The sequence below is a fragment of the Oryx dammah genome, unplaced genomic scaffold, assembly GCF_014754425.2.
Source record: "Oryx dammah isolate SB20612 unplaced genomic scaffold, SCBI_Odam_1.1 HiC_scaffold_4, whole genome shotgun sequence".
NCBI classification, from domain to species: domain Eukaryota; kingdom Metazoa; phylum Chordata; class Mammalia; order Artiodactyla; family Bovidae; genus Oryx; species Oryx dammah.
This window is the reverse complement of record NW_024070188.1, coordinates 54,457,446-54,469,702: the sequence shown is the minus strand read 5'-3', so window position 1 is coordinate 54,469,702 and position 12,257 is coordinate 54,457,446. Positions and strand designations below refer to the sequence as shown.

At 38.0% G+C, this 12,257-nt stretch overlaps 1 protein-coding gene and 1 long non-coding RNA gene across 3 annotated transcripts in view; both read right to left on the bottom strand.

Moving 5' to 3' along the window:
* The window catches only part of LAMA2 (laminin subunit alpha 2), a 676,446-nt gene that overhangs the window by 589,263 nt on the left and 74,926 nt on the right, over positions 1-12,257 (bottom strand). The gene's annotated exons all lie outside the window — the stretch shown is intronic.
* On the bottom strand, positions 5,452-8,060 carry LOC120862772. The gene is made up of 2 exons (XR_005720843.1): positions 5,712-8,060; positions 5,452-5,484 (listed from the first exon to the last, which is right to left on the bottom strand). It is a non-coding gene; the product is annotated as an uncharacterized LOC120862772 (long non-coding RNA).

Below are 12,257 nucleotides of genomic sequence, written 5' to 3'. Positions count from 1 at the left end.
TGGCCTAGAGTCTTGTTTGCCAAATATTCCCAGCTTTAAACTTTCTGGGCATATGAATAGTAAGGCTGTATATCCTGGTTCACTATGGGTAAGTAGGGGCCATTTAACTAGTTCTGGCCAATGCATTGTGAGAAGCAGTATGAGTCACTTCCTGGCTAAGCATTTAATTGCTCCAGAGTCAGCTCTTTCATCATGGCCACCTGCAACACTGAGATGGTAACAGCTCCACGAGTGACTAAGATTAATAGAGCCCTGTGTTGACTACAATGAACATATATTGTGAGGGACAAAAAAAAAAAAATTTTTTTGCTTGCTTACAGCCACTGAGATTTTAGGGTTGTTTGTTTTTTGCAGCATAACCTAGGCCATCCAGAGTGATGAATGTCTTCTCTACATTGTGCCCAGTGTCCTAACTCCAAAATATCTTTACTAGACTATGTGATTTTAACAAGCATTTTATGAACTGGGCACTTGAGCATAAAAAGTTTTGTGAAATTACTCTAAAAAGTTAGCACTATAATTATAAGGGCAACTCAAACTCACTTTTTAAAAGTCTTTTTAGTTTTACCAGACTTCATCTGAACACTACATCATTCTCTACAGCATGAGCACTAAACTCAATACTTTTCAAGTAGAGTCTGCTATCTATGGAGACCACAGGTGCTGTATAACAGACAAGCTGGAGCACAGCCTGATAACATAGTTTGTTCTTGTGAGAGGCAAGTTAATGCACACTTTGAACAAGTTCACCTCCCAACTGATTTTTGCTTTTCAAGAAAACTTTTTAACATTTTCTTAGTATTCATTCCCTCTAGTAATCCAGTTTCTGGCATTTCACTTTGTCTCTTATGCTCTTTCTCTTGACAGATGAATCAGGTTGCCCCTTTCTTCTTGCGAGATGAGTTCAAAGGAAAATCAAAGGAGTCCAACTTTTTTTTCTTAACCCAATTTTCCAAATATAAAGTGCATTTATGCTTGCTGACTATGCACTATTAATGTCCCCCCAAATATCCCTGGGCCAGTTCCAGTGGACAAACTTGGAAATAAGGCAGGAACTTTACCCAGTTGGGGAGTATGCAAGATACTACTCCTGAAGTTTTATTGAAACACAGCCACACAACTCACACACCTGTTGTCTATGGCTGCTTTTCCCTTACAAGAACAAAGTTGAATAACTGCAACAATGTTTATTATCTGACCCTACACAAAGTAAGCTTGTCTGCTGCTGCTGCTGCTAAGTCACTTCAGTCGTGTCCGACTCTGTGTGACCCCAGAGACGGCAGCCCACCAGGCTCCCCCATCCCTGGGATTCTCCAGGCAAGAACACTGGAGAGGGTTGCCATTTCCTTTTCCAATGCGTGAAAGTGAAAAGTGAAAGTGAAGTCGCTCAGTTGTGTCCGACTCTTCACGACCCCATTGTCTACCCGGATCTAAATGGTCAATGTTATTTAATTAGGATAATGAAAGAAATCCTCAACATACTCTTTAAAACATCTCTCTCTAAACACTATCTCTTCCCCAACCCGCTGTCCCAATTTGCTTGCCTAGTTTCTACTCACACTCAAGAGTCTCTTTCTCAGAGAAGTGACTCATGACTGTTGCCTGTCCTGAAGATTATATTCTTCGGTGACACACTCTGGAGAACCCCAATTCTCATCATACCTCATGTTGAATTATACTTCTGTTAGCTTGAATACTTGGGTATAGCCTGTTTCTCCCATAGGCTGCAAAGGTCTTTAAAGAAAGAAGAGGTCTGGTTTTAGTTCAATGTCTGTGCTTAAGACACAGAGTAGGTGCTCTGAAAAGTAACTGCTGAAAGAGTACTTGGATTCTTGGGATACACAGACTTCTTTGAAGTTTCAACTATCTACTAGCAATTCCAATAATCTATTACAAATATTCATCGGCAGTTCCTCTCAGGTCCTACTCTGAATCTCAAAATTGTTTGGTTAATGTGTGAGTTCATTAGCTAGTCAGTGAAGCTGCTGGTACCCAGGACACTTTTTCTATTGCAGACTTGCTACTCCATATTCATCTTCCCTCACAGAATAAAAAGGAAATAATTTTAATGGGTTCTTTTTAAAAGAGAAGTTCCCCTTAGAAGAAAGTCAACTATAGTGGTAAAGCTTCTTAACCAGAATAGATACATGTGGGATTTATGCAAAAGTAAAACATTGATTTTACAGTATTTCCAGTCTGGAGAGGGAGTAAATAAAACATACTATCTGAGGCAAACAAGAAAAATTTTTTTAAGTCTTGAAATTGTTTCAATATGTTTTCCTCTGCTATAAGACTATGTATCTAAATAATGGTAAAACTATAGAGAGGTTGAAAATAAATTAATTGTGAGACATGAGGACACAGTCAGAAAACGGTTGTCTCAACGGAAATCTAAATCAGGTGAAATGTAAAGTATACATAATCACTCCTCTGAAGCAACAGAAGCTGAAAGTAATATCGAAGCCAATAACCCACTGACTATTATAAGTATTAATAAAATTTAGTTCACATAGTTTGAAGACCATTCTCTCTCAAAAATGAAAAAATAAATAAGAAGAGAGGCTGAAACATGATCCTGTAGACTTGTGAAGTTTTTTCACAAAAACTGATCATGCAGGAAAGGGTTATAGGCCAAAAAACGGCATTCATCACAGATATCACCAGAATAAAATACATCTCTGAACAAATCCAAAGAGGAGAAATAACCAAATTATGTCTTCTATTTTGTAGCACATAGTAGTTTTTATCTGTCATACTGGGAATCCCAGTTTGGGGTTATAGAAATAATAACATGTCCACATATTGGCACTGGATCACAGGCTACTGTATGGATTAGTTTCATAAGTTATATATTGGAAGAATATCTTGCAATGCAACCATGAGCCTAAAACCTAGAATTTCTTGGGATTCATGTCTACAAAAATGACATTTACAGATGTGAAGGCCCCACAACACATTTCTCATGAATGCTAACAGCATTCACATTGTACATTCTTCATCAGTGAGATACTGCTGTAAAATAGCCTGAAATATGGAAGTAAAAGAATTTCTTTTGTGATGATGCTTCTCTCAAAGGGAGAAATCAAGATGCAGACTATATCCTCAGGGAAAGCATCTTCCTCTTCCATGTTGATGTCTTTCACAGCGCCCCTATCACGACTTCTTTCACCCTACGAATTTGTCCTGGGCAACATCTCCCATTCCCCTGGGCTCCAATGACTATATGTTGAAATTTCCCAAATCATTATCACCAGTTAGAGTTTTCCCCTGAGCTTTGACTTTGTTCAACTAACACTTAAATACTTGCCTGTGAGTATCTATCAGGCACTGGAAATAAAAAGGAAAAAAAAATATCCCAAGTGGAAACTCTTGTTTCCTCTTGAAATCTTTCTGTGTTTTTTTTAACCAACTTAGACATCTGAGTGTCATGCCTAACCCCTTCTTCCTCATTTTCTACATCTAATCAGTTACCAAGTTTCTTTGAGTCAAACTACTAAAAAACAATCTGCCAGTCCACCCATGCCTGCCCATCTCCTTCATCACCATCATAGTTTGGGTCACTGTCACCAATTCCTTCAATTACCTCAATAACCTCTTAATGGATTGTCCCATCCTGACCCCTCTGACTCATTTTCCTCACCACCATCAGAGGGATTTCCTGAATCTCTTTATCAAGAGTTTTATAAAGTAGTTCATGATCAGATTGTTCCATATAATTCCACTTCTTCCCTCTGATCCCTGCTCCTCCTCCGTCTCCATCATTGTCCCCACACTTAAATTTCAATCATTCCAAACTACTCTCTGTTCTGGGAAAAGTTAGACACTTTCTCACCAAGGGATCTCCTCACAAGATAAAGTGCTAAATGATCTGCCTGAAACACTCTGCCCCATCCTCCCATCGCCAACCTCACTGCAAATTCTGCTTACTTGAAATTCTGTTCACCCTTAAAAATCTCAGATTAGTTGTACTTCCTCTGGGAAATCTTCTCTAACTCTTCTAAAAACATATTATTCTCCTGTCATATGTTTCTACAACATCTTGTTTCATTTATGGCTGTACTTTGCTCACCATATGCTGTTTACTTTAAAAATTGTTTCTCAATAGATTGCATCATGGAGCAGACAGAATTCCTATTTGATTAATTTTTATATTCTAAGTTAATAAGAAAAAGATTTAGCCCATAGAGTGACTTGATAAATATATACTGTGTGAATGAACAGATAGATGGATGGATGGATGGAATGGACAATGGATGAATAAGTGAATCAGTGAATCCATAGCTTCATTTCTAGTAGGTCTAATTGACTTACTCTACAAATATTTATCTGAAAATCAGTGATGTCCAGCACAACGGTTCTCAAACGTTTCTGCATTAATACCATTGGCAGAAGAGTCTGAATTAGTACCTCATAAAATTTATTAAGTTGGAGGGTTATCTGAAAATTGCATATGAGTGTAGAATCATATACCATAATATGTTTGAACATAGCTTAATATAAAATTTTTTATACTTTTCTTACCCCATTCATGCATGTTAATTCGCTTCAGTCATGTCTGACTCTTTGCGACCTTATGGACTGTGGACCTCCAGGCTCCTCTGTCCACGGGATTCTCCAGGCAAGAATACTGGAGTGGGTTGCCATGCCCTCCTCCAGGGGATCTTTCCCACTCAGGGATAGAATTCACAGTTCTTACATCTCTTGCATTGGCAGGGTTCTTTCCCACTAGTGCCACCTGGGAAGCCCCAACCCTATAATTAAAGGGTCCTTTGTCTGAGAGACCCTTTCAGCTCTTGCCACTTGAAGCTTCTTTCAAGGGTCAAAAAGGCCATTTCCATTCTTCCTCCATCCAAACCTCCTGTCTCCCTCCTTCAGCTTCTAAATCCCATGAAGCAACCCAGCAAACTCTTACAATTAATACTATCTAGAGACAATTAAGCAAATATTAAATCATTTAGCTAGAGAAGCATATAGTGAGATGGAGGATTTTAAAATCATGCCATAAATACTGTTGTGCTTTCAATATTTGTAGTAGTCACCAGAATAGTTTTTAAAGGTGTTCTCAAAGAAAGAAAAAGGCACAAAATACTGTATTTCAAATTAGGCTTCTATTTTTTTTAAGTAACTTCATTGTTATTTTTGACTCAAGAATTATAAAGTGCTGCTGAGAGAAGAAAAATTATAAAAATGTCAAGCTCTATTATTATCAGTGTCCTTCTCTGTATGGCTATGTCTTTGAGCCAAAGCCAGAGGTAGGAGAACTGCACAATAAAGAAGTCATGAATCCTGCTCGCAAATGAGCTCTAATGTCCTGGGCTCATTAGCACATGAGCCAAGCTATTAAGAGACCTGTAGCGTCTTATGAGGACTTTGATTTAGGATTGCCCCACATAAAGATGACTTCAGCTATTAGGGCAGCAATTGTTGAATCACCAGTCTTAATTTTTTTTTTCTACTGCAATATAGTAACTTACTAGTAACCACCTTTAAATTGCTTCCCTGGTGGCTCAGAGGTTAAAGCATCTGCCTCCAATGCGGGAGACCTGGGTTCGATCCCTGGGTCAGGAAGATCCCTTGGAGAAGGAAATGGCAATCCACTCCAGTATTCTTGCCTGGAGAATCCCATGGACAGAGAAGCCTAGTAGGTTACAGTCCACGGGGTCTCAAAGAGTGGACACAACTGAGCGACTTCACCTTCCTTCCACCTTCACCTTTAAATTAATAAGCTAGTTGATTACATTGTATCCATTATTTTTCTATGTATTCTTAACTCTTGTACTCAGTTGAAATTGTGTATCTCAGCAATGAAAGTATATTAATACTAAAGAGATCATTAAAAAAGACACAGGGACAGACAAGAGGTACAGAGATCTTTTGGAATCAGAGCTATTCTCAAAGTATCACTAAAATCATCTCATTATTAATATTTTTACCTTTGCAATGAATTTTATGGATGCTCTTACATATCAATAAACCATCCTTGTCAATGTAATTTTTTCTAATTCAGCATAAAGATTTACTTTTCAATGATGAGGTGAGGGAAGTACCCTATGACACAGAATTTAAGAAGGCAGATGCCCGAGGCATCTCATCCACCTCACCTTGGTCACAGTCTTTGCCAATAAAGCCCCAGAAAGAATCAATAGTGGCTCCAAATACCCACTATTGAAAGAATAAAGTTTTTATTCACTTAAAGTGATAAATGGCATTCATTGAACATTTACTATGTACCAGGCATTCTCTTGAATGCTTCACATGGATTACTGCTTTAATACAACAAACTGGAGGCAGACATAATAGCCCACACATTACAGATGGAATCTGAGATTCAGCATAATTCAGTAACTCACCTAAAGTTATTTATACAGCAAGAGATGAGCCAGGGTCTAAGCAAAATGTTCTTAATCAATAAGCCATTCGATTTATAAGGAAGGGAATGATATGGATCTTTTACAAAGTAAATTTTTTTAAACTCTCATTTCTTCAAAATGCATAAAGGAACAGTAACTAATGTTTAATATAGTATTATAGTATTATCAATTAGAAGCCTTGACAAACCTGCATTAATGGATACTGCCCAGCAGGCTGGACTAATCTCTTACACCTAATACTCTATGTTCCCAACATGAATTTCCCCAGCATGGGAAATTCCATTGATGCCCAGAACACTTAGCCAGGCCTGAGAACTCCTCTCCTAGCTGCAGCCAGGGTTGGCTGCTAGTGTCTTTAGGCTGCACCCATTCCAGAGACCTGCCCTCTGTGGGCGAGAGTCACCCGGCCTGCAACACCCAGAGAGGTACATCACTTGCATTAACCCCATCCCCTAGCTTGCACCCAATGGCTGACTGACATGAGTATAGAACCCTGACACTCCATTCCTTGATGCAATTCTCTCTCCAGATCACACCATGGGACAAGCTGAGGCTGAGTGTCCTGTGAACACTCATTATTTTCCTATCCATAATATAATTATGCAGCTGACTTTTGAAAAGCACCTCAGTTGCACCAAAAATCCATGTATAACTTTACAGCTGTCCCTCCATAGCCACAGTTCCTAACTATCTTCAGTGTTGCATCTATGGATTCAACCAGCCAAGGATCATGCACTACCATATGACTGATCCTTGAAAACAGGGGTGTGATCAGTGAGGGTCCACTTACAGGAGGAGTTTCTTTCTCAGCAGGAAATACTACAGTACTACACAGTCCATGGGTTGACTGAATCCAATGATGCAGAGGACCCTCAGATAAGGAGAGCTAACTGTAAGGTATATGTGGATTTTCAACTGTTTTGGAGATCTGTACCCCTAACCCCACCAACTCATTGTTCAAGGATCAACAATAGCATGTACTTATTGAAAAAAAATGGGAGTACAAGTGGACCCATACAGCTAAAATCCATGTCGGTCAAGAGTCAACAGTACACTTTCTTAAGGGTAGGTAACCTACTTCATTTATACCTACAACAACTCTAAGTACATAAAATGTTAATAAGTGCTTGCTAAAATATAATGTGTTGAACTTTAGGTTAACAATAGAAGTATCATGTTGAATCTTATATACAGGAAACAAAATGCTGTAAAATGCTTTCTCCATACAAGAAAGTTAAGTATTTTTTTATTTTGGTCTTCTCTATGCTTTTCCAGTACCAGGTGAAGGAAGGCAAAGGAGATGGGCTCCTCCTGATTGCAAAAGCCTTGGGTACCCAAACTGTCCTGAGTCAACGGGAAGACTAGAAGACAGGATACCACTGCTAGGAAATGACAGGAGTAATTTGGACTCCTATTCAGACCTTCCCACACAGTCATTAATAAAACCAGCCCTTCAGCAATTGAATCCTGCTTCAAGTGACTTGCAAAAGAAAGCTAGCACCTCTCACAAGAGACAGTTTAGCTACCTGTTTTCATAGTTGTAGGCCTGTGTGTGCTCAATCACGTCCGACTCTTTGTGACCCCACTGACTATAGTCTACCAGGCTCCTCTGTCCATGGAACTTCCCAGGAAAGAATACATGAGTGGACTGCCATTTCCTCCCCCAGGGGATCTTAGTGACCAAGGAATCGGACCCAAATCTCCTGTGTCTCCTGCTTTGGTAGGTGACTTCTTTACCACTGAGCCACCTGGCTACAGTCATTCTAAATTACAACTTAATTTATTTCACCAAAAGATAGGTAGTTAGTATCGATAAAATCACATGGAATGATCAACTTAGTGATGACAATTATCATTAATCATCTATCATATTTTAAGAACAAGTATCCTAACAAGTAAAGAGAAATAAATTATCAGAATAAGACAGAATATGATTTCTAACAACTGAATTTTCTATCATGAATGCAAGTTTATTTGTTAATGTTCAGGAATGAATTTTAGAGAAAAGCTGTTTGAATAATTTTTAATATACTATTTTTCTTAATTAAAGTGTGTTTATATCAATTGAACCTTTGAACCTTATCCAATTTCAGTTATAAGCCCTAAAGAAGCCATCTTCTTAACTGTACCCACAGGCGGTTGGTAAAATCAAATGCAGCTGCAAAAACTCATACAGACTCTTAACACTGGTAGGTCATGCAACATAGAAGAGAACTATTTAAAGTGACAGTATATTTGAAGGCTCTTCACATTTCAATTTCCACCTTTACTTCCTAAATTCAAACTCTATGATATTCTATCCAGAAGGAAATTTTTAAAAATAACTTGTAGCATAATGAAAGTCACCATAAGTTTGCATTCTTTCAAGAAATGATTATTAAACAAAACAAAAAGACTTGTGACTAAAATATGATGTGGGGCTAGAAGATTATTTCAATTTTCCTAAGAATTAAACTTGGTAATTTGCAATCATAATAATACCAGTGATTTGCAGCTTATAACTTATACATTTTAAAGAAAATAGCATCATACTTTTCCCCAAAATATCAGATTCTTTATTTCATTCAAGGTATTTAATTCTGAAATAAAAATTATTTCTAGTAATTCTCTATCCAGATTCTCAATGTTTATTATCTCTTTCTGGACCTCAAAATAACTGCATACCAGTTGTAATTGTATTTGGTGTTGATCTTCATCCAGCTTTAGACCTGAACCCACCTCTGTGGCAACACCAATGTGATACCTTCCACTCACAGAGCACTTGTGACTTTCCTTGTCTATACAAATAATAACATTGTACAACAGCTTCTGTAAGCAGAATGTTCATTTTCATTAAAATAAAAAATAGTATCCCAAGTATTCAAAACTACACAGTAAGCTGTAATAACTAAAATATATTCTCAAATAACTGGTTTTAGAAACTGGAATATCAGTGATAAACTAAGATTTCAAAAGTTCTGTTAAATTGCACAAGTGTGATTATTTTAAAAAGTTATTGCATACTGTAGAGACCAAAGACAAAGTGTGTCGTTTTTTTTTTAATAAATAAAAGATCTCCCTTTGTCATTTTCCCTATAGTTCCATTAACCCTGTTCAACTAGGTTTCCCTCGTAGCTCAGTCAGTAAAGAGTTTGACTATAATGCAGGAGACCTGGGTTCAATCCCTGAGTCGGGAAGATCTCTGGAGAAGGAAATGGCAACCCACTCCAGTATTCTTGCCTGGAAAATCCCAGGGACAGAGGAGCCTGGTGGGCTGCCGTCTGTGGGGTCACACAGAGTCGGACACAACTGACGTGACTTAGCAGCAGCAGCAGCAGCAGCATTGCCTGCTTCTAACTCTTTTGTCTCCCTATAACATGATTTCCAGAGAGCAGGCAAAGTAACACAGTATTAAACAAGTACAGTTTCAAAATCTATTGGTTTCCCATGTACTTATAACAAGACTCAAAGCCCCACCATTTAAAAAACCCTACAATATCGATCTGACCCCTGCATGTCTTATGATTCTACGTCTTAACCACCCTTGCCCTGACTCTTAGTCTTATAGCTTTTATGGCTTTGTTTCTGTTCATCCCACATGAGACATTCATATCTTAGGATCTCTGAATCTTCTGTTCATGCAAAACCACCTGCACCTTAGATTTCTCATAGCTGGGAAGTCTTTTAATTGAGCTTCAGCTAATCTATTGCCTCTTTTAGCAAAGCCTTTCTTGACCACCCAAACTGACTCCCACCCCATGAACTATCACAACAGCTGTGTTATTTTCTTCCCACTCCTTATCACTACAAAATTATTTTGTGGATTGATTTGTGTCCTTGCTCTTTGACTTGTTCCCTGATCCCTATTCATTCAAAAATGAAAACATCACAAAACCAAAGATTTGTCCATTTCTCTTTTCCCACTGCTTAAAACAGTGGCTGGCATATAAGCTCAAACGTATTTACTGAACAATTAATAAATGAGCTAGGGAATGAATGAATATGCTTTATATCCCAATATGCTCATTCATACATATTCACCCAGAGTAGACAGGTAAGCCCTAGATATTAGGGCTGCTAGAACTTCATTTCAGTTATTGTAAAGACCTCCCAGGGTAGTCAGCAAGGCAGCTGCTCACCAGACTGAAGGAAAAGCCCTTCCTTAATAGTTCTTTTTATTTTTTTATTGAATAAACCCATTTCATCTGGAGAAAGAAAATAAAGTGAATGATTTCTTTAATGTAAATCCTTAAATAGCAAAACTAATCTTCACAATTTAGGCTGGAGGAAAACAATGCAGGAACAAGCTCTGCAATCTTATCTTTGAGCAATGCTAGACCTGAGGCTGAGACTCTTAACGCTCTTTGGAGACTGAATAACTTAGAGACAACCTGAGATGCAAAGTTCAGACTCAAATTTGCATCATCCACTGAGCAGTAATATGTTTGCTTTCCTGGGTAGAGAATCGAGTCTTCTTTCTAGAAACCCCTGCAAACCTTGTGCTCTTGACTGGCAGGGATTCCCCTACATTCTTGAGCAGGAGGGAGAGTTTTTTAAATGCTTGGCAAATACATTCATCAGGCATTGCTCAGTATAGATTCTTCTGGTCTCCTCAGTACAGTATCAGACAGGAGTCACATGTACCATGAAAACTAGTCATCAGTATGTCTCCAAGTTTGACTTATAGCACATCACCGGAGGTCAGTCTAATACAGATATCTGGCTCATACAGATATCTGGCTCAATCAATGAATAAAAACATAGATATTGACTATTGTTTGTGTTGTTCTTTGATAACTTTAAAAACAATTCTTTTCTTTTCCTTTTAAGACTGATTTCATTAATATTTCCCCTTTTATTACTGTTTGATCATGTATGTTCTGGGGAATGGTAGAGAGCTTCAATCTATGCTCATTAACAGTCACAAAAATCCCACTGGGCACACATGATAAGGAAAGCTTTCCTCATGCTGCTGTCTATCTCAGTGCAAAGAGCCTAACCCTCAAAGCTCTGCAGCATCAAGAGTGAATGGAGGCTGTTGACTCCTAGCTACTTCCCTAGTCCCTGTTTCCAGTGACCTTATGTAGGTTTCTCTAACAATCCGCATAAAGTTTGGGAGCACATTTTCCCACCTACACTTGAGTTAGTCATTGAAATTTGGATCTTCACTAGCTTGTGTAATGAGGAAAAATTTTGGCCGTGAAATGTGTTTTATGCAATGCTTCTACAATGAAATTTAATTAATCAGTTCTAGATTCAAAACAAAAGGACAGTTTCCCTGTGTACAGTACTTTCATTATTCTAAGTACCTTATTTGCCGAACTGATCTTTGCTCTTTCAAAAGAGCACAGAATTAACCATTTGATAAAGAAAAGCTCATTTCTCAGCACATTGACCTACTTTTTCCTTAATTTATCTCCTTTTTAAAATGTGAGTGAATAGATACTTTTTCTGAATATTTAGCATTGAGACAACAATTGAACCATTAATCAAAATAATAAGGATTTTTCAATCTATTCAGCTAAATGTGGCCTTTAAATACAATGCCTTTCTTAAAAAGAGTTGGCACATTCTCTGAGGCCTTGCCCAAGAAAATCCCTTGAGTTCAAATTAGTTTTCTTTTATTTTCAGTCTTTGTTCTCATGCATTGTTTTTATGTATCTGAATTGAATGGCCCGTGTGCTAACCAGGAACAACAGGAGAGACTTCCAGAAGTTGTCTGTGGAAGGTAAAAACTACAGAGGAGACCTGTATTTTCTAAAAAGAATTTAACTCATATTCAGCTGCTCTTAAACAAGTGTCTAATGTCTAAACTTATACAACTGGCTCTTGAATAATTCGGGGGTAAAGCGCAAAGGGGCACTGACCCCTACACTGTAAAATATCTGCCTACTGCTGTCTCTGCCT